The sequence below is a fragment of the Haliotis asinina genome, chromosome 7 (assembly GCF_037392515.1).
Source record: "Haliotis asinina isolate JCU_RB_2024 chromosome 7, JCU_Hal_asi_v2, whole genome shotgun sequence".
Taxonomy (NCBI): Eukaryota; Metazoa; Mollusca; class Gastropoda; order Lepetellida; family Haliotidae; genus Haliotis; species Haliotis asinina.
The window spans coordinates 42,750,737-42,775,159 of record NC_090286.1 but is presented as its reverse complement, the minus strand read 5'-3'; the positions used below and the strand labels follow the sequence as shown (position 1 = coordinate 42,775,159).

Below are 24,423 nucleotides of genomic sequence, written 5' to 3'. Positions count from 1 at the left end.
GACAGATATATCCAGGAGCGCGTGTGGTATAATGTCCTTCCACAGTTTCTAAGAATGAAGAAACTCAAAGTCTCCGGACTCCTTTTCATGACATATTACGACTTTAACATAGGCGCCGTGATTTGGCAAACTATATTTACTGCAGAGGATGTTGGACCCGTGAAGATTTCGGGTTAGAATAGGTCTTCAGCAACCCATGCTTGCCATAAAAGGCGACCATGCTTGTCGTAAGAGGCGACAAACGCGGTCGGATGGTCATTCGGTGACGTGGTCAACACAGGTCATTGATTCCCAGCTGCGCAGATCGATGCTCATGCTGTTGATCGCTGGATTGACAGACCGTCGCAACATAGCTGGAATATTGCTAAGTGCGGCGTAAAACTCAGCTCACTCACTCACTCCTCTGATCGGGGTTTCTGCGTTGTTTGTAAACAAATGTCCTGTTGCTTGAACAACTAGCTTATCTGTCTCGCAACTGTCCCCAACTGGTTCGGTGGACTTTGGCCGATGTATGGAGATATCAGTGTATGCAACAGGTTACCAGTCGCCTCGTCCCAGGCCCACATCTTACTCAGTCGTTACTGACACGAATATCTACGGCCAAGGGAGGTAATTCTCCGACTCACCTAATTCCTCACGTACGTACTTGTATCCTGTCTGAAAAGATACGTTAACGTAAACATTCCGCGCATGAGACCAAAAACACTAGTTTACCATGCCCAGGTCGCGTATCAGAGGCCGTGGCAATCTTCGCGCTAGTTGCGTCATTTGTTAAACACTGCCGCTTGACCTAGAAAAACAAACCTTCGCATTTAACGGTGACCGTTATCAAACGTGGATGTCGGTGAACATAAACAAGCATAATTACCGCCATTTTCCAGTTTGGGTTAGTTTACAAGCCGTTATGTATTCGGTCAGTTCATGAATTATGAAATAAATTGGATACGGCTGATCATCCGAGTTTATATGTATACGGATTCACGTCAAAGGCGCAGTACTTCATACTGAACACTGTTACATCTGTAAAACGTTTAATGTATCCAGATGCATAGAGTTAACACAAACCGATTCCAATTCCTCATTACTGGCGTCATTCAGTAATTTTCACTCACCCGTTTCATTTACTGCAGGTATTCGATGTGTTTTTAGCTAAAGCAAAAGAAAAAAACCCTGAACCCCCCCTCCAAAAAACAAAAACAAACACACACCCACCCAAAAAAAACAAACAAAAACAACAAAACAAAAAAAAAAAAGAAAAAAAAAACAACAACAAAAAACAAAACAAAAAAACCCCAAAAAATAAAACAAAAACAAACCCACCCCCCCACCCCCCAAAAAAACAAAACAAAAACAAAAAAACAAAAAAAACAACAAAAAACAAAACCAAAACCAAAACCAAAAACAAACAAACAAACAAACAGCACTCTTACATGCAAACTATGTGAGTGTGAGTGTCAAGTGCAGGTCGTACTTATGACAGGCAGTTCAATTCTTCAAGATGTGTTGTGTACATTAAGATGTATTGTACTACTGTGAAGCATCTCAAAAACAATATTTCCTAAATCTTTAATCCTCCTAAAGGTATTGTGATACTTATTTCTTTCACGGGTGATTGACAGAGATCCATTCTAGTAACATTTTGCTGGGCCTTAGCTGATAGATACCTAGCCTTTTACGACAAACGGAACCTGTTTCGTTGGATTATCGAGACCAGCTGACTTGTGTCAGTCAGTGGAGCGTGGCCAAGAGTAGACTAACAACTAGTCTCTGAAATGAACTTATTTTACTGAAAAAAAACCCGTTCATAGTGAAAAAAAATTTAATATAATGAAATGGAGCCTGAAGCTAAGGAAATCTAGACTTGCCACATTTTCTAGACTTGCGTGGGCGTTCTTGGATATATATACTTCAGGGTCTGTACGACAGACTAGGCCAAGAGGGAGCGCCACGAATTTTGTAAGAGAAGATTTACAACCATGCTTCTTATAACATATTACTTCTTAACAGGTTTTTTTTCAGTGGCGTGTAAGTCTCATTGGAATGGATTTTGTCTGTCATACGGACCATGAAACAAATATATACAAGAAAGCCCATGCAAGTCCAGAATGTGTGGCATATCTCCACAGTTTCAGGAAATGAAGAAAGACAGGTTCCTTTTCATTATGCTTCTATCTTTATTATGAGCTGTTTTATTCGTAAATATTTTCATTTCATACTAGCTGTTAGTCTAGAGCGGCTTGTGCATTAGTTTATATGCATGACCTGGAATTATTGTATGCTCAAGGCGATCCTCAAAGAAACAATCTGCCTGTCTGTCCACTAACCTGTGGATTACGTGGACATGGAGAATATGAAGTCTTTGAATGTCATTTAGAAGTGAAAATACATAAGAATGAAGATTTTTATGGATATCAACTTCTTTATGAGAGAACACAACGTTTCGGAGTTAATGCTTACTCCTTCTTCACAACGTTTCGGAGTTAATGCTTACTCCTTCTTCACCTGATGAAGGAGTAAGCATTAACTCCGAAACGTTGTGTTCTCTCATAAAGAAGTTGATATCCATAAAAATCTTCATTCTTATGTAGAATATGGCTTTGTATCAATATATCAATGTATCATAGGGGATGTTCATGCTATCAACCCTTTGTTCGTAGTCTATCTCACAGTCCCCGGGCCACATCTCTTCTTTACTGCCTTGCCCCCATGCAATGCTAAAACCCTACATGAAGCAAGTCTTTATTACCCAAGGTCCTGAATCTCGCAACTCACTGGGCTCCTTTTCAGTTTAAATGGGTCTGTTACTATCAAAATAAGATATGTTCAGAGACTAAGCGTACGTCAAACAAGATCCTGTATAAACCCTTTTATGTATCAACCATTTTAAAGGATAAGTATCCATGCAATCAGCCAGGGTAATAAATCATTATCTAATTCGAAGTAGGTTAGTTTATTGTATATGCGCTGTCAAAACACCGGTGTTGGAATAGTGAACGAGTGGTTGGTTACCTCAGCTAAAATAGAATTGATATAAGAAGATACACCTGTTTGTCCCTGTTTATTTGGCCTATGACTCGGATCACTTACCAAAGTGGCCTTCGTTTTCAGCGTAAACAACATCGACACAAAAACACATAATAACATAATAATGCAACTAACACCATGGTCTCCCTCCTCCCCACCCCCTCTCTCTCTCTCTCTCTACACACACACACACACACACACACACACACACACACACACACACACATATATATATATATACATACAAGAAAGCAACAACAAAAAAATAACAAAGTAAATAAAAAATAAAACAAAATAAATAAAAAATAAAATAATGAGATTACCTCCCTTTCTCTCTTCACTCCACTAAAGTACATAAATATATATTGAAATAGAAAACCACAACCGTTTGACATACATACATTGTGTCGAAGCAGTTTGGAGAATTCATGCAGGATCTAAGGGATTTTTTTCATGATGCAAACAAGCCACTCTGGGTTTCCGATGTCCTGCGTGACATGCTTCTCGGCCCGCATACCAGTAAGGCCGCTGGCTTAAATCTGTCAAAACACAGTTAACAGTTTAACGAAGCAGTGCAAATAGCTGTCCAATTCAACATTTCTCCTACAAAACTCCCATCTGTAAGGTGCCTACAGACTGAACTAAAAACAACATCAAACAGCAACAAACAAACAGCAACAAACAAAAACCAAACAACCACCCCTGTGCACTTGGAATGCAGAGAATTGTTTTTGACCTGGATATTTAAGATCCTGTCTGACTGAAAACTACTCGATAACATAGACATGAGACAAACATACCTTGTGGTCTAGGCTAGAATGTAGCACACACTTCACACTCCGGTGCATCTGTCATACCATTGAGAGTGAGTGAGTTTCGTTTTACGCCGCACACAGCAATATTCCAGGTATATGGCGGCGGTCTAAATAATGGAATCGGGCCCAGACAATCCAGTGATCAATAGCATGGGCATCGATCTGCCCAACTGGGAACCGATAACATTAATCACAGCATCTTTCCCCTCTCGATAGAATCATCCAAAACTCAGTATGAAACCAGAATTCAGTACGCAATTGAAATGACGCCATGAACCTTTCTAAATGGAGACCCAGTCTTTCTTTGAAATCATGCATATTCAGTGAATACACTGAATTCAATTCAATATGTTTACTCACAAATATTGATATATAATGAAGTATCAATATTTTGAGCAGCTACTAAAAGTGTTCAACTGAAAAGTACATTTAGGGCAACGACAATCCATACTTTAATTTCTCAGAAAAGTGGTCACGATGTTTTGCAGAAGGATACACGAACTCTTGTGAATTTTCAAATTCGTCATTGTTAAGATGTCATGTTTTCATCTGTTGAAATTGGGTGTATATCGTTTGATATATTTGTGTAACCCCTACAGTCCTTAGCCACGAGGAAAAGTGTTCAATCGCAGTATTTTCGTCTACTTCTGTTCGTGTGTGTGTGTGTGTGTGTGTGTGTGTGTGTGTGTGTGTGTGTGTGTGTGTGTGTGTGTGTGTGTGTGTGTGTGTGTGTGTGTGTGTGTGCTTCACACGGAGTAATCGTGTTCCGGACCAGCCAATCCAGTGACTGTCATGATTGACCATCAATTTACGTGCATTGTAATACCATCACATGGATCAGCCAAGTCAATGAACCTGACCATCCGATCCCTTCGACTTCGTCGTCGGTCAGTATTACTTTTCGCGGGTCCATAAAACTGGGCTTAGATTTTCGAAGCTCTCTTAGCGGTAAGATAGTCTTAAGTGCCATACGTTAACACTAACTTACGGCTATCTTAGCGTTAAAAGAACTTTGAGAATCTAGGCACAGGCATTGACCTCATCACCTGTCTATAATTCTATAGCATTGTGTATAACACTGTTCAGTTTGGCTTACTGTTTGTTGTCTAACGCAGTACGCGGTAATGACTAGTCTGTCATACAGACCCAGTAGCAAATAAATCCGAGAAAGTCTACACAAGTTTAGAAAATGTGACAAGTGTAGATTTTTCCACAGCTTCAGGGTCTATACCAGTCAACTGAATTCACATGTCACCACAGGGCTTGTAGTTATCAGCTGATCTCTAGCTGTCACTAGTGTTTAATAATATCAGTTCATGAGAACCTCCTCCCCTGCCACACCTCAAGACGCCACACTGAGCCAAGACCTCCTCTCACTCCAGACAAACAACATGTGTAATTACTCTAGAGACCCCATGACTTGAAAAAATCTGAGTATTTTCTTTAACTGTTAAACAACAATGAATCAAACATTATATCCTTGTTCATGGGTTTCAAAGTAAGGGTTCGATTCGACACATGGGTACAATGTGTGAAGCCCATTTCTGATGTCCGACGCCGTGATATTGCTGAAATATTGCTAAAAGCTGCGTAAAGCTAAATTCACTCACTACTCATACCATTTTCACCGAATGCGACTCTCTGGTCTATTATACGCATAGTAACAGTTCCCTGGCACAAGTACCGTTCAAATTTCAATTGACTGGAAAGTTCTCAGATATATAGTCAAGAACCTCGTTAAAAGACAAACAACCGTCAGGTACCTGGGTTTCATATACATATTTCTGAAACACTTGGTGCTTTTTACTCATCTCAGTTTTCCTGTTCGAAATACCTTCCAAAGCCTCTAGTGCTATTTAAGTTCCATTTTGTCGGACCCTTTACACCCTTCCTTCTGGGCTCGACACATTTGACACGGGCAATTCTTGGTCCCGTCGAATTAGCTTTCGAAAAAAACCATACCACGATCGACATCTGGTTGTCCACGACCATTCATCCGTCAACAAGGTTTGCACAGGAAAGCCATTGCAATTTTTAACACACTTTCTCTACCTTTACCCAAAGCTGAGGACTAGAAACCCTTCCTGAAACGATAGGAGGTCGATTCTGAGGCAACAGTCGCATTACGTTATTTGTTTGAGTGTATTTATAAATAATTTAGAGAACGGCGATGTTCTGAACGACGCCCAGAGGGTCTTCTTGCCAAACCGCAGTCGTCCCACCAAAAATCTCCTGGGTCACAGTGACACAGCATTTACCTGGTTAGAATATGTGCACTACTGGAATTGCCTCGACAGAATTCTATTTTTCATAGTGTCATGTTTCCGAATCGAACGGCACGACGGAAATATGTCCATTTAAAACTGTGTTGAACTTGTTGACGTCATTGTGACAAACGAAGGCTGTAAAAATGAAGCAATACTAGATTTAACTCAACCTCCTTGGTTACTGTTTATTTCTTTTTCAGTTTAGATGGTGCTATATGTTTCTATCAACATGATACAACATATGTCCCGACAGTATCATAAATGACCATGAAATATGATCGCTGGATTTTACCTTCGTCAAGGGACAAGAATCTGCGAGTCGATTAAGTGGCCACTATCCTGCTTTGTAAAAAAACAACTGTGAAATAAGAAACTATATTGATGGTCGGTGTGAAAGGAAGCAATATAAAAACCAGTCAGTATTATATTCCATTTGTGCGCGATTTTGCGTTTGCGCCACTTAATACATTATCGCATTCACAACAAGGAACAAAATATAAGAAGACAAAGTCATCAATATCAATATCAAAATCAATATCCTTCATGAATATGTCTACTAGTTATGCGTACACCACTAGACCAATCTATGTGCCAAGTTTGGTGAAGAAGTAGCGAACGGTTTCAGAGTTCTGCTCCAGAAAAGAGCACTATAACCAATTTAAGTAGAAGTCAAACTTGTTGCCATGAAACGCAAAAAATATATTATTCAGAATTCCAAAACTACCAAAACGGCACCAGTACACCACTAGATCTATCTATATACCAAGTTTGGAGAAGAGATATTGAACGGCTTTTAAGTTCTGCTCCGGAAAAGATAAATGTGCACGGACGGAGTGCATTTTAGTACCCACATTCCCTCCCCCACAAAGCGTATTGCGGGGGATAACAAGGACAGACCACCTTCATTAACAATCCCAGCTATCAGTACAGGGACACAGCTCGTCTGAATGAAATATTACCTCCTATTGGGCAATAAGGCATCATCGAGATGACGGTTCCCAAGGCGGAGTATTTCTGGAGTTTTCGCCTATAAAAATAGGTTATGCTCGCCATTGAGGTTACAACCCACCGTCACTTGGCCTCAGGGCCAAAGGAAGGTCCGACATTACCTTTTCTGAACGTACTTGAAAACACTAGCGAATTATTTCTGCATCTCTGTAACAGGGTCAGTGTTTCTTTATACTGCTCTTTGGATCAAACGACAGATGAAAAAAATGTCTTGCCACCGGGCTATCTCTGAAACAGCACCTCTGTAGTGTGTTGCATGTGACAATAGACGCCACTCCAGAAATAGACATCCTTGTTTCGTTTTTGGATCATCGATCACTTTTAGACCATCCCTGGTTGTATCATACGGGAGTTTGGAAGTCTGTAACAACTCGAAACTAAGCTCATCCGGATGTTAATTGAACTAAATGTGACAAAAACAGTTTGTAGATTTATCGCGCTGTAAAGGGAATATAAACGGATGGCATTTTATAATCAATTGTAATGACAGGCCCCCAGGAAGTTCCCGATTTGAACATTTCTTCTAGTTTTCAATCCGTGCATGTGGTAAGAATCAACAACGGGAGTGTGTGGTCATCTTTGTTTCGTTTTTGGATCATCGATTACTTTCAGACCATCCTTGGTTGTTTTCCACGCGAGTTGTGATATACGTAACAACGGGAAAGTTCGTCTGGACGTCAGAATCGATAATGGAGTCGGATGGTCAGACTCGCTGACTTTGTTGATCCATGTCACCGAGTCCCATTTGCTGAGCTCGATGCTCATGTTATTGATCACTGGATTATCTGGTCCAGCTTCGCTTATTTCCAGACCATATGGCTGGAATAGTGCTGAGTGCGGCATAAAACTAAACTCACTTAATTTACTGCATGTATTTTATGCTCATGACACCAACCCAGATTTGGTTATTTAGTAACTGACCCAAAACATCTGGATTTTGTGTGGCGTTAAACTAACCAACCAATCAACAAATACAAACACGTCCCGACAATGTTTATGTACGAAGACACGGTGTACTCCCTGATGAACCGCATGTTTCCTTTTCCTCCACGTGATCATATCTCCACAACAGATAAGTACTTGCAGTGCCAAGCCTCTTGGTAGAATAATATGCGCTGTCCTGGTACATGAAGGTAGCACAGTACGCGAGAACACATTGTACCTATATTTTTTTTTCTTTCTTAGCCTCAGGGCACGAGATCAAAGTCGTGATGAATTACATTTAGCACAAGAATGGATTTGTTCTTTTTATAGCCATCACAGGCGCTTGTTATGCATGAAACCAGCATCATGGTGTTTAACGCGCGTGTGTAAATAAGTACGCTTTTTATTGTCAATCATAATTTTAGCTTAACCTTCTAGGTTTGCCAGCGGTAAGATCACTATAAGGTGTATTGTGATGACTAATCTGGTTAGTAGCGGCGTTAGCTTCAGATGTGTGCACCCAACAGGGTAGGCAATGCCAACAAACCATCGCTCATACTAGTATAGGGATGGGTGCAGCAGGGGAAACGCTGTGTGGAGTTTTGAATACCTTGCTCTTCCACGTGTACGGGTGGGAAGGGCTGGGGGAAACTGTTAATAAGTTCTGAAAGTAATATTGAAAATATTACCTTAGACCCCGTTTATGCACCATCTTTTTACACCCTGTGCATTTTTACATATAGGTAAAAATGCATGGGTATGTGCATTTCTTATTTGCTATGCGTTCATGCACCACAGAAAATCTATTTTAGGTGAGCATTTAAAGGACACACTAGCCAAATTTGTCATTTAACAAGTAGCATTGAACATTCACACACTGCATGATATTCAGAGAAGAAAAAGAAGATATTTTCCATACATACTTGCAGTTACATTAACTGTAAGCCAAGGAAAGGCAAGATCAAGGTACAGACTTGAAAAAGCAGGGCTTGGTGGGAGGATATTGTGGAGGGCACATTTGATAATAGACAATTGGTAGACAATTTTCGTATGAATGAAGACACTTTTAGCTATATCTGCAATGAACTTCACGATGGCCTACAGAAGACACCAAACAGATATCCACTGGATGTGCGCCATCAAGTTGCACTAACTATCTACTGACTGGCATCAAGGAGTACAAGACTATTGGCAACCTGTTTGGTGTCAGAAAGTCTACAACTGCAACATGTGTCCACAACGTCTATGAAGTTATTGTGGAGAAGTTAAGGCCAATGGTAGTTACGTTTCCGGAAGGCGATGCGCTGAAAAAAGTTGTACAAGGGTACAAGGAAGTTTGGGGATTTCCAAACTGTGGTGGCGCCATTGATGGGTGCCATATACCAATCATTGGACCCGTTGATGATCATGCACCGAAAATGCACGCTGAGCAGAAAAACTTATGTGCAAAAATACTTTTGCACCTACCCCTGACTTGATGCAAATTTGCTCACTGTGCAGTTTTGCATATATGTGCAATTGCGTTCATGGACCCATTTTCCGCATGTGTGTAAATATACATATGTGTGTATTTTTGCACATGTGTGCAATTTTGGTGCATGAACGGGGTCTTAGACTTGAAAATATTTTGCTCAAAAACATATCGATAGGGGTGGTGGCAAACAAGCTTGTTTCGTCTCTCCTTTGAAAGAATTCAGATAAATATCTTCCGTCATTGATTTCAGTGTTTCAACGGATACACTCTCTTGATCAAAAGTAACATTCTGAGTACATCAAACATTGGTTATGTCTTTTGAAAATAATTAGACAATCACATATTCCGTAAATCACTGGATATGTACGAGGGGATGTCAATACGTTTTGAGCCTTGCATTAAAAAACACAAAATATTGGTATGAATCTCATTTATTTTTCAACATGTGTTTGATGACAGCAGATGAAGGGGAAGACTTCTTATAAACTGCTGAAAGCCTTTCTTCAATGTTCTTCGCCGAGTTTCCTTCAAGAACTAAAAACATAATTACAGCTCTATACTCAATTCTATTCATTTTCACTGCCGTGAGGGGGGTCTCTTTCTGTCAACGTGAGCTGTTCAATAACTTCTGAGAGTAGGATACCAAAACTTATATATCACATCAGCTACACCCCAACGTTCAATGTCGTACCATAGGCTGTGACACCTGGTATGAAAAATGCTCAAGGCTCAAAGCTTATTGACATCCCCTCGTATATTCCGGGTGTCTTGGGCACATGTAGTTTGAAATCAGGACTTTCGATAAACTCCGAATTACGGACGCGGTACGTGTTATTCACTTCCGGGTTGCAGTACGAACAGCAATATCGGAAGAAACACAACCAATCTTATGTCACGCATGGGTGTGTGTGAATGTGTGTGAGTGTGTGTGAGAGAAAGAGTATGAGAGTCTCTGTCGGTCTGTTGTCCTCTCCATCTGTCACTTTGTTTATTTGTTCTGTGTCTTGTTTTGTGAAAGTCTGTCCCTCACCGACACTTTCTGCATGACCTCTGCATGCCGTCATTAATCAGACCATCTGTATTTCGGTCTGATTATTTTACTAAATGTATATATATGTATATATACACAGACTGTGCGTGTCTGTTTAGTCGAGTGTCTCGTGTCTTTAGCCTATATGGCTGTCTCTGCTCGACCGTCCGTGTAAATCTGTCTGTCTCTCTGTCTTGTCTGCCTTCTCCGCTCGTATGTCTCCTTGAAGCCTCCTGTTTCAGTATGTTCTCATTGCCTCTCTCACTGTGTCTCTCCTCCGTCAGCGTATGAACTGCAACAACAAGCGATGCGGAGCTTGACGCACGTGGGCAGATCTATTTGTGTCTTTGCGGTTTAATTTAATACATGAACGTAAGATATTTTTAACACGGCATGGAGCTATTTCTGGATCGCACGTTAATAGTTGGGCCGACCTTTCAGAAACACTCGATCAATACCCATAACGCTCGAGCGTTACCAATCCTCAGTCACTGCTGAATTGGCATTTAACAGGGCCTGTGTCATTCGCCAGCGATGGACGATACAGTCGGCCTTGATATTAAGTCAAAGTGACTGATGCAGGTGGCCCGGTCGGATCTCGTACAACTGTTGCATATACTCACTTATTACAGTGTCAAGACATGGATAAACATTCATAGAGACTATCGTCGAAAACAAACCTCTCATTGCATCCCCACTTAGAACATAAGGAGATTCCATCTAGATGATATTCATTATTTAGGTTTTATAGCGGATGATACAATGAATGGCTTGAAAACACGTGGGCGTACTCATGAGTTGATTTGACATCACTGTATTTCAGTGGGTCGCAGCTTGAGACAAAAGACAAATATACCGAGTTTGTTTTTTCATGAAATTAAACATTGAATGAATTTGTGTGAAATAAGATTATGTTTATTAAACCATCAGTCGTTCGTGCAACAGTTTCTTCGAAATCGTCATTAGCTGGGTACTGTAAGCTATTTAATGGTTCAATTAAATCCGGTTTAAGAGATGATTTTGCAGCCACATGACCCCTATCACGTTTTAATTTTCTGCATTTGTGCCAAAGTCCCGATAATTTAATAGTCATTTTCAGTTGAAAATTATACCGGATAAAATCAGCTGGAACGTCTTGTTTGTTTTTCTCAGTTAACAATGCATGATCCGTTAACTAATACAAGCCATATGGTTGAATCATTTGAATCGAATTTTCCACCTGCGGATCCTTGTACGCCAAGGGGTAAAACTGCAAACAGCGATTTTTACTATATTATACAATCCAGTAACCTGTGCGTATGTGTTGGTCTGTCTCACAGTCCATAAAATACATTATTTTCCCTTCTGCCAGATCCTTTCTGCAATGCTCTTAATGAGGCAAGTCTAGATCTACTCAAGTTATGAATCCGTCATCTCACTTAGCTCTTTTTCAATTCAAATGAGATTATTTGTTACTTTGAAAATTATAAATATTCAGAGACTGAGCGTTTGTATGTGTCTATGAAGTAAAGATGTTATAATCGGAACACACTTATAGGTATGCTGTCATATGTTTAGGTTCAGACTGGGCGCAGTTGCACCGAGCGATCCTAGCTTAAAGGTGATAACTGTATTGGAATCGGTTATTCAGAGACATAGAGTTTTATTAAGGCGGATGAGTCTTGTGGATCACAGTAATTTGAGTATCAAGGGCGTATAACTCTAATTTTGGACGTTATGAGCGGAAGTTTGCGGTTAAAAGGAAGCAACGCGGATTGCGTCAGGATGTGTGTTATACCAGAAGGTTTGTCTGCAGAAAAAAACATATATTAGTCGCAATGACAATTTTACCTAACGTTTCAAATAACTTTAATCTATGATTCGCGTACATTATGCTTGAGTTTCAAAACTTCTACATCTCGAATGCTTCATTAAGTCAACTAATTTCAAACTGTATGTGGGAACCTTGTTGTAACCGTGAGTAAGTTCCGGATTTAACTATTGTTGAGACTTGAGAGTTGGTTATCCATGAATACGAAGAGGCTTAACCCTACACCCTCATCTCAAAATCAATACACTCGCAACTCCCATACCTTAAAGTTTAACACAGACCATCGCTGAGGCACTTCGCCCTGCTGGGATGGCCGTCAGTGGAGGTGAGTGCGTTTAGTTTTATGCCGCACGCAGCAATATCCCAGCTATTGGCAGTGGTCTGTATATAATGTAGAGGAGACAGTCCAGCATAAGCATCGATCAATGCTACAGGGATACGATGACAGCGTCAGCAGGTGTATATAACGCACATTGTTTATATAATCAAAGGTCTTTATACACATGACTGATGTTGCCCTGTCATGGACACGAGCTGAATTTGGGATTTCAACTCATTTAGGGAATGGATTCCGTGTCTTTGATGTCACAAGCCCCATATCTACCTTGCCAACGCCGATTGCGCTTGCCAACTGCATATGAATGAATAACTCAAATGTTTCCAACATAAAGTTATATTGCTGGTGCATTTTGAAGACGTTTAATGTATACTACAGAAAGTGATATGCAGGGCGGTCATACGAGAGTTTGACAAAGAGACACGGGCACTTGTTAAATTGTTGCATCGATATTCATTTTAAAAACACCGTTTTTGTATATTTTTAGTTTGTTATTTTCACAAAATATATTAACAGAATCGTGACAGAATTGATTCAGGAAATGACACATTGACATGCTGTTGTTGCCGACTGAAACGCAGGCGATTGTCAGTGTAGAAAAATTGCGCGTTTCACGACGAAAACAAACTGCGCCATTTATATAGAGACCTACTACTCGACGGTCACGTTTATTTCCAACACATTTAAACGAATGGTTTCCTCCGATTTGTGAAAACGCTATCCTCCTCACAAAGCCCTACACGTTGGGCGTGTGTTTTGTTCTGGAAGCTAGTGGTGTCTTCATCCACTCACTCCTCCGTTCCCAAACCGTGACCTACTTACGCAACTCGACCCAGTTCCTGAGCCCGATATCGACACGAATTGTGTTGCGAAAACAACACATGTTAAAAGCCACACTGAAAATCCATGTATGTTTCCCGCCTGTTCTCTCAACGGCCCTGTTTGAGCGTTAATCAAATTAAACTTGAGCCTGCCACAGTGGCAATGATTCTAGGCAGTTCTACGGAATAAATACGGCGATCGATCTTGCCTCCAGTTGTGTGGGAGAGGGCAGACAGTCAATAACAAGGTCATCACTGTTCGGTGTGGGGGAGTACTCAAACGTCGAAGCATTTATAAGATTAGGGTGGGGAAAACAGGGAGGTGTAAGATTGGGCTAGTGGGTGGGCCCCGGGGGACGATTAACGGTGGATAATGGGGGTTAGAGCGTCCATCCGCTCGGTGATCATCTACGGCAACTGATGAACTGAGTTTGAGAAATGTGCTTTATTGATTTTATTCAATCCACCATTTTGGAAGGTATCTGTCAATATTTAACTGCTTTTATTTCTGTCGAATAGGTGTTTCGCAAATGGGCTGCATGCGTGTTACTCCGAACGATGATCGTGAGATATACCGTATTCGTACAACAAAAGCATACATAATTACGGGGAATATTAAGGCGACTGTCGGGGACAAACGTGATCTTTAAAGGAAAACAAATTACGCTATAAACCAGTTGCTGCTGCCGAACATATATTAATTATTATTGTTTACGTGATATATCCGTACAAACAACCACAAACGAAAATAGACCTGCTTAAACAGACTTGAAAAATTATGATAACAATACATGTATCTACGTTGATTGGCATTTAGCAGTTGATAAATAACATGACAACGAATGGTGTGGATCACATAATCCCCCTGATCTCTGCACATCAGTCTGCAACACTACCTCACTGGCCTCCTGTATGTACTATATATTTTGCTCGTTATCACATTACGTCATTCACCCGATGAAGGGGCAAGAAATAGCCCAGAAACGCTGTGTTGTAACTACTGAAGTAGTTAATCCATACCATTCATTGTCATGCAACAGTATTTACCTTGAAGGTTATGTCGTTACTGGTGATTGGACTTTAATGAACCCTGCAACAGTTACCCACTGATTACCCACAAAATACATTTGTCTATACAAAACAACAACCTTGTTGTTTTTGAGGCAATCATTTTCCATCGTGACAAGTGAGAATTGTTTGTTGTGCTTTGGAAATGTCAGAAGCCTGTCGGAAGTATTGTTGAATTTGTTTTGTTGAGTAGGTTCATATTACATTGTTTTGCCGTGAATCGGGGGCCCAATAACAAGATCATATGGTCAACATAATCGTCGCAGACTGTCACTTCCAGGAACTGAACACAAACAAGTGCTTCCAGCCATTTCTCCCCATGAGCAGTAACTTGACCTATGTTAACACTGCGACTGGCATGTAGGTCAGACTGTTTACGACACAGCTCCGTCCCACGTTGTCCTGGGACGGTGGATCGAACACCCTCGGTGAGCTGGCGTTTACCTTATTATTGCGGCGTATGTAGGTGGGACGTTACGCCTGCACGTACAGGAAGGGTGAAGTGTGGTGGCACTGTGGATCAAGTGGTCAGGGTCGGTGCCACGTTTGATGGTATGAAATCTGATTCCAAACTGCCTAGAACAATGCGCTGCCCAGCCTTAGTCTGCCTAAAAGCCCCTGAACCATATGATATTCCCTTCAACTTGGCCCTCACTGCAATGATAAGCTCTAAGCGAAGCAAGTCTAAATTTCCTCTGATTTCCCTGGGGTTAATTTCCAATATAAATGGGCTTATTTGTTACAATAAAAATCTTATTTTTTCAGAGACTGACCGGTTTGTATCGCTGTCCCCCAACCATACTATTTCTCCTGCCACCAAGCCCTATATCTACAGTGGCAAAACCCTATAGGAGAAAAGTATAGATTTCCTCAGGTTCAGGATCTGATATACAATTTTGATGGCAGGAACCGGAGGAAATGTAGATTTGATTCATTTAGGGTTATAGCACTGCAAGGAGGTCTAGGGAAAATAATGTGGTTCAAAAACTGTGGGACAGGTTAGACCTATAACTATCTGCAACAAAACGTACTCACTTCTGGGGTCAGGTTTCATTGTATAAACATGACTGACATGGCTGTCTAGAGCAGCATCTTGACTAGTGCCAACATTTTCTTCCCTCAACTCAGAGACGTTAGTCTAATCACTTTGCAGATCACAGCTGGCAGCTGCTTAGCTCAATGATCAATACAGTCAAGCATGTACTGATTATCCATTGAAATAGTAATGCCTATATCACACCGGGTATCACATATTTCGTTTACATTTTCTATTCATTGTATTCTGTCATTATATAAAATGTCTCTTTACATCTAGGGCGGTGAGGTAGCCTAGCGCTTAAAGCGTTCGCGCGACACCCTGAAGACTCGGGGTTGATTCTACATATGGGTTCCTCACCGTGACGGTGTTTCAGATTTGCTAAAAGTAAAACTAAACCCACTCACTCTGTGAACGGATATTGGTAAAACATTGCAGACACTATCATACAATTTATATAGGTCTTTAGTTGAAGAAGTACTGGTTACGCAAAGAAAATAACCAACGGTTGAAGGCTTTGTATCTTTTAAGCAAAATATACACTTTCTGGCATTAGAAACAGGGGACATTTAATGGCCATTGCTGTGAAAACCTATATCCGACACACCTATATGATCCGTCAGTGTCAGCTGAAGGAGCTCTCCTAGCTAGCGTTGTCCATACTACCGTTTAGCTCTGTCCCATTTCCAGATCGATGTAGTGATCTATAAATATACACTCGATAGGGTTATTGAGTACAGTGCGAGGAAACCTGCCGCAAAACAATTTAATTACTGCTGTCATCAGATTGGCATTTCTTTGTTTTTATCTATGATGGCTTTTAAAGCCAACGGAGCTTGAAAAGCGAACGCACTGCTGGCCATGGTTCTTACTGCGTCGCGTGGCTGGACTTCGGCGTCAGTTGGTACAGCTTCCATTGCTCTGTTACCAAGTTGTTTGGGGTGATGTAACGGTTTCCAATTCACCAGTTCTTCTGGGGCACTGGGTTCATGTCGTGTAAGTGCGAATGCTACCTCTTTGTATGACCCTTTAGCTGGAGGAGTGCTTCCAAGTCATCGCGGAGTAAATAGTTACTTAATGAGTTAATTGGAAACATTTAAAGACTATAAACGTGCTATTAATAGTCTACCAAACATAAAGAATGGACCCATAGAGAAAAAGATATAATACTTTACATGTAAAGTAATATTTCGTTCGTTTCATGCAGTGAGTTACCCGCCAGGTAAGCTGACTTTAAACATGCTATATCATACGTCGAATACGCCAGTGATACGTACAGGTTCGGTGCGTGGAGCTTATATAATGCAAAAGTCGACATAAAGCCATACTATTTCACGCAGTACTTGCAAAAGACTAAATGTGCGCAAAACTTCAACATCTAATAATTAATGACAGGAGTTTTGCTAAGGCAGGTCCAGTCTAGACCACATACAACAACTCACTGAGTATCGGTGTGAGTTTAGTTTTATGCCGCTTTCAGCAATATTCAGCAACATCACGACCAGAAATAGGCATCACACACTGTACCCATGTGGGGAATCGAATCGGCAGGATGAACTAACGCTTTACCCACTTGGCACCCCCACCGCGCCGAGTATCCCATATTCCAACATGAGGAAAAGACTCGGCTGTTCCAAAGAACCTGGTGCCTTTGAACAACATCATTGTTTTAGGTGCCGGCACTTTCGAGGAATGTGTACCTGTACAGGTACAATTGCATGGATCACGCGACAACACAAAACATGATTTGACAAATCTCACGTGACATATATCGGTCACGCCCAACAATCCAGTCATACACTGATGAACCGATTATAGAATGACCGCTCCTTCTTCCCGGAAGAATCCCGGTCAATGCCAAGTGCTGCTGATTGTGCAGGATACACATGTTCTTCCTCATCATCAGCACCGGGATTCCTCACTGCACGCACCTTGGTGAACGGGATTCTGGGGCGGTGAGGGGGGTGTTTTCAGAACATTGTAATCTTCCCTCCGATGCCATAACATGGAATGTTTAGTGTTTGGAGAAGAATGCTTTTCATGTGAACATTCAGCTAGTTCAATTTCGGTATAACGCCACAAGTCAAAATACATCGTTATAACATAATTATGTTGTACCTCCGTTGCTAGTCAACCAGTAGTCAACCGTTCTTAATACACTTGGGCTGACTGTACAAAACAAAGCAAAGCCGTTTTACATAATGTATAATCAAGAACGGATACACCAACAAACACATTCGTTGCCAAAACGGGAAAACAGAAACGTCTGTAATTATATAGTCTGTCGTACAGACCCTGAAGTATAAAAAATTATATATCCAAGAAAGTCCTCACAAGTCTAGGAAATGTGGCAAGTCTAGATTTCCATAGCTTCAGGAAATGAAGAAAGTCTCAGGGCTCCATTTCATTATATTATTTTTTTTTTCACTATGAACGTTTTTTCAGTAAAATAGGTTCATTTCAGAGACTAGCTGTTAGTCTAGTAATTATATTGGTTTGATGAATACCGACAGCCAATAAAGAGGTAGCAAGTCCAAACACAACAGCCGAATTATGGGCGTGTTGCATTGCCTGTTTGAGCCGATCCTGAAATACCAAAGAGTACTTAACAACTGATTGGTATGCAAGGTCGGACTGGAATGAGCATATGTCGCAGACCCACGTGTTACACCGAGTAGATACCTTGACCTTGTTGAGAATCCTATCAAAGATGATTTGTGTGTCTGCTGTCCCCAATACTGACCGGTTCCCGCTTTGCTCCACGTGTTTGATGCTACACTGTTCTTAACACGTAGAGGATGGGTTTTGCGAGGAGTATTTATGTCATATTCGATATGTATTTTTAGATTTTATGTATTTATGTGTAGAAGAAGACAGGTCTGAGAATCTTCAAGTAATCTCATCATCCACGACTGACGCAGTGATGTGGCAGTTGTTGATGTCACATGCAGCAATTGATGTATGTGAGTCAAGTGTGTTGAATAAGAGATGGTAGCTTCTGTGGTAGGACATTTTAGTCCACTTGACTGAGAAAACAATTTTGGGCCTCCACTCTCATCCCGTATTTAAACATCCGACATTATTCTCATTATTCTCGGTTAATGGCTAGTAACAGTTTTATGTGAACTTTTACTGGGCTATCACAAACAAACAAACACACACACACACACACACACGTACGTATGCATGTGTTTTGGTGGACGGACGGACGGACGTACGTGCGTGTATATGTATCTATGTATGGACGGACGGGCGGACGCATGCACGCACGCACGCACGTGTGTATGTATGGATGCACGCACGCACGCACGCACGCACGCACGCACGCACGCACTTACGTATGTATGTGTGTGAGTTTAGATTTACGCCGCTTTGAGCACGACGAAGGACACCGGAAATAGGCTTTACACATTTTGCCCATGTGCGGAATCGAACCCGGATCTTCAGGGTGATGTGGCGGAAATTGTTTATTCATTCAAGAGGTAAATCGTAAACTGACAGTACAGTATGATATTACCTATTGGTAAATCCATTACACTTTCATGCCGTATCTCTCCCAGTATTAATTTGCGTACAGACAAACAATCGTGTATACGTATGAAAATATCAATATAAATAAAAGCGACTGACACACCGAGACACTTTTCGATCGTGATCAAACTAAAACAACATGACCACGTGTAAATCTCCATCACGGACGCTGTACACCTAGACGGAGTATTGCTGTGATGATGATCGTATTACTTCACGCTGTAACACGGCTGGGAGATATTAAACTATAACGGATGAGATCCTGATAATGTGGGGGTGACGCATCGTGACAATATGGCGTACCTTAGCAAGTCGTCACGATTTTACACGATCTGTGAGAGAGAGAGAGAGAGAGAGAGAGAGAGAGAGAGAGGGAGAGAGAGAGAGAGAGAGAGAGAGAGAGAGAGAGAGAAATATCATGTGAGGCGAACGCCATTTTTCTCACCTGATCCCAGTTCCTGAACTATAATATTTCCCCCAGTCTGTCTCAGAGTCCCTGAAGGCATTACTTCCCTATCCGGTCAGTCCTTTCTACAAGAGGGGCGGTGGGGTAGCCTTGTGGTGAAAGCGTTCGCTCGTCTCGCCTAAGATCCGGGTCCTATTCCCCACATGGCCACAACGTATGAAGCCCAGTCCTGGGGCCCCCCTCCGTGATATTGCTGGAAGATTGCTGAATGATTCGTAATCCTCAACCCATTCACTTACTTTCTGCAGTGCTATACCCCAACATGAAGCATGTCTGAGACAAACAACTAGTCTCTGAAATGTACATATTTAACTGAAAAAAAGTTCATAGCAAAAAAGAAAAAGAAAAAAATAATAATAATGAACTGGAGCCCTGCCTGAAGCTAAGGAAATCTAGCAACATTTTCTAGGCTCGCGTGGGCTTTCTTGGATATATTTGCTTCAGTCTGTACGACAGTCTAAGCATGTCTAGATTTGATTAGGCTCTCAGGCTCCTTGTCAATGTTGATGATTTTAAAAATTTTAACAGTCGCGCTTTCCTGCATTGTACCACCTGTTCAGTGAGTGAGGGTTTAGCAGAGGGGAAAATAATGCGGTTGGGGGACTGTGAGACAGCTCCGTAAGTGCATGACATCGTCTCCCACTTAAGTGGGAGGTTAGGTTAAATGGGGTTTAACGTCGCACTTTAGAATGCCATATGACGACATGCACGTGTGTGTGTGTGTGTGTGTGTGTGTGTGTGTGTGTGTGTGTGTGTGTGTGTGTGTGTGTGTGTGTGTGTGTTGAGAGGGGTTGGGGTGGGTGCTACTTGTACTAGCCCAGACTTAAGCTGGCTTTTGTGCTAGCTCACGGAGATACCTTACAGCAGATAAGCATGCATATTCCACTCAGACGCAACAGGTACCATATCTTAATGTCTTTTGGTATGACGATGATCGAACCCGCGACCTTCCGCTCTGCTGGCGTGCGCTTTTACCACGGAGACAAAATCACATGAATTGATCACTATGGCATGTACATAAAAGTGTGATCTGAACTGGAATATTGTTCGACACATTTCTGGAGCATGTAACTGTGTTGCTAAAGGCTATCGTAACAAACCATGTTGATTAGCCGATCCTCCACAGATACTCATGGAAACAAATAAGGGAACAAGAGTTCCTCTAATCTTTTCCAGAGTTTCACCCACAGTGAAAACAGTGAACAAACCTGGAAAAGACTAAAGGGATGCGTGTACTTTCCGGCGTTCCCTTATTCGTTACCATGAGTACATTACGGAGTGAGTGGGCTGTCGTCTTGCTTGAGTTTGCCTGTAAACGGTCGAGTCTGGACTAGACAAACCAGTGGCTGATTTAATCACATAAATACTCAATAATCGGCTCGTATCACACTGGTGATAGATTCAGTGGATGAGTGATTGGGTTTGATTGCTTTAAATTAAATTGTGAACGTATTAGAAAGTATGTCCCCTACGTGCAGCCAGTGAATGAGCAAGCGAGTGATTATTGTTTTACGCCGCTTTTAGCAATATTCCAGAACTATCGGGGAACACCTGAACCTGTACTTGTTCCAGTATGACGCGAAGGATGAGTGGTCACATTTAGAGACAACTGGCACCGCACTCAGTAATATACCAGCTATTTGGCGGCGGTCTGTAAATCATCGAGTTTGGACCAGACAAGCCAGTGATCAACATCATAAGCATCGATCTGTGCGATTGTGAACCGATGATGTGTGAACCAAGTCTGTGAGCCTGACCACACGATTCCGTTAGTCGCCTAACACGGGTTGCTGAAGATCAATCTAATCCGGATCTTCACGGCTTTCAGTTGCATAACAGCATGCCCCTGAACTGATGCAGTGGACAACACGAAGTTAAGCAGGTCGTAGAATGAGTGAGTATAACTTACTTTACGCCGCTTTAAGCAATATTCCAGCAATAGAGCGGGGTGGTGGAATTTTAAAAAGTGGCCTTCACACCGTGCCATGTTGGGAATCGAATCCGCGGATCTTTGGCGTGATGAGCGGACACCCTAACCATTAGGCTACCCCACGGTCACTGCAGGTCGTAGATCTTTACCACTGCGGTGAAAACCACAAAAAGACAGTGGAGCTGACGGACCTAAATCTAAGCGAACAAACAATGCAACATTGAGATTCGAACCCGCGATCAGAGGTTTCTGCAGTCTAATGTCACTGGATGCATCTCCCTATACAGTGAATTAAGGCGAGTGGGGCCATCACCAGTATTAGACTATCACTCAATTTCTGAATAAACACAGTTTTGCTTCTTACAAACAAACCGGTATAAACTGAAATGGAGTCCTAGGAAGACCAACGATTCGGAGACACTGAACCTGAGAAAATCTAGACTTGCTTCATTTGGGGCTTTAGCATAGCAAAGAGCTGGTCAGGAGTGAAAATAATGTGGTTCAGAGACAGTGATACAGACTACCACCAATATCTCCGCAGTGTTAACGAGAGAGCGGAAACCTGCGCTGTCTGTTATCATACACTGTGGCCACGTGGGTACTGTAACACTCTGTACCTGCCGTTGCCTGGTGCAGCCCATTACCGCTGAACCCGACACCAATACCAGTTATCGTTTCGTCATGTGTTGACTGGGGTCGGTCTGTCGGTTACATCGCACAGCTGGCTGCGCGTCCCAACGTAGATGTATTCTGTTTGGAACAGAAGTCTCACAGTCCCTGAACCACATCATTTCCCCTCCTGTGTTGCCCTCCCTACACCGCTTAAGCCTTAAATGAAACAAGTCTAGATTTCCACGGGTTCCGAATCTTTCACCTTACTGGGGTTCCTTTGCAATTTAAATGGGTGTATTTGTTTCTACCAAATTATATGTATTCAGGGGCTAAGCGTTAGTCTACACAAAATACTGGTAGTGTCAAAACACCGAAGACAGTTCGATACACCGAAAGCAAAGCTGTTTCAGTAAGCAATCGCGAAACATGAAAATTATGTAACAGCTGTAAATCAGAATATTTGTCAGAGACTGATTCTTGTCTTTCAGCTCGGTGCTTGTTTGGGAAGGGTTGTAATTTGAATTCTTTTTGAATTTACAATTGTACCTTGTCCGTTGTTTGTGAAACTGTATTATAACGCCGGTGACAAAAACTGTTCCTGGGCGCAGACATCGTTGGCAATGCTTCCACAATGACAAACTCCGATTTTCCCGCATCTGTAATTTCCTTATGCCGTCTTCACGCTTTTCGGGAAAATCAAGTTCCCCTGGAGAGGGCACTTCCCTCTTCCCTCTATGTGGAGTCTCGTAAACGCAACACTATTTTCAGATCTACAGAAATCCTACTTTCGTTCTTTCCTCATCAGACATTGCAAGTAGGAGTTGCCTCCCCTTATACTTGCGTCTCACATTTTAACCCATGCGTTTCCTTGCCTGACGAGGTGAGATGAATTAGGGTTTAGCGTCGCTTTCATGGCTGTTGCACTTAAGTGCATGCACTCTGTGGTTGCTTAAACAGCTGATTTTATTGTGCTAGCCCACTGAGATACCATGCCACAGCATAACAATCTACACTCGATTATTTTCACACATCGGCCATACAGCTGGAATTTTGTTAAGAGCGACGTTTAACAACAAAGATAATCAAAACCTAACACAGTAGACCGACTTGACCCGCCCATTCCTTGTTTTATGGCTTTAATGATCATCTCCGGAAGTGCACCATCTTTTGGAATGATGCGACCAAGGATCAACCCACAGACTTTCCGCTCCCTAGGTAGACACTCTATCCTCTTGACCACCGCCTGGTAAAGAAGTGTCGAGGCACAGATCGATGTATCTCTCAGTGTTGCGGCATTGTGTTGGAGTGAGTGAGTGAGTGAGTGAGTGAGTAGGGATGTACACATTTTTTTACCCAAAATCCAACAATATTACGACGGGGTGCACAAGAACTGGCTTCACACTTTGTACTCATATGGGAAATCGAACCCGCGCCTTTGGCGTGACGAGAGAACAACATAACCACAAGACTGCCCGGCACTGTGCAATAGCAAGTCTGTGTATCTCGCATGACAAATATTACTGCCAATACCAAAAATCGCAATGAAGAAATGTTAAATTAATGCACATTAACATTTTGATACTTCTGGCACCTTCTCAACCAAGACATTTCTTAAACATGATGGGCACGGCACTTGAGTATCATCATAACTACGTATAGTAAAAAGAGGTAAATACAAAAGTTGAACATTTGCCGCTGGAAATCCTAGTATGAATTTTTACAATATGAAAAGTGGGAAGTTCCATTCTGCCTGTTATAATTATAGGCATTACATTATGTTGGTCGTAAACAACATTACACCTGCCAATACCAAATGTGTCCTGTCATTCATGCTGCAATATCTGTTATTCCCCACCATGTGTGTGTGATATTCTTACACGCCGAAGCGTTAAGTCAAAACGAAGTATAGGACGTGTACTTATTTTTGAATGCCATGTGACGGAGAAAGTATAACCAGTAAGTCACATTTCCCCACGATTCAAACGGAATTTCCCTTTTGCATGACCTATAAATATTACATAAGGTCAATTAGGGATTTCTGGATTAAAATACATGTTTTGGTGCACAAAACGACTGTTGATCTTTCGTACCTAGCTGTCGCACAGTGACGAGTGCACAAAGGATCTGTACAAGGTATATCAAAGAACATAAGGACGCACTAGTTTGAGTGCGTGACCGACTATAACAGAACACACACATCTCAGCCAATCAGCGACGAGTTGCCTCAACTCGCTCCCGCACGTTATAACCTACCAGTCAGACAGCGAATC

At 41.7% G+C, this 24,423-nt stretch overlaps 1 protein-coding gene across 1 annotated transcript in view; it reads right to left on the bottom strand.

The window, feature by feature from the left end:
* Nucleotides 1-24,423, bottom strand: part of LOC137290399 (U6 snRNA-associated Sm-like protein LSm4) — a 439,957-nt gene that overhangs the window by 183,963 nt on the left and 231,571 nt on the right. The window lies entirely within an intron of this gene.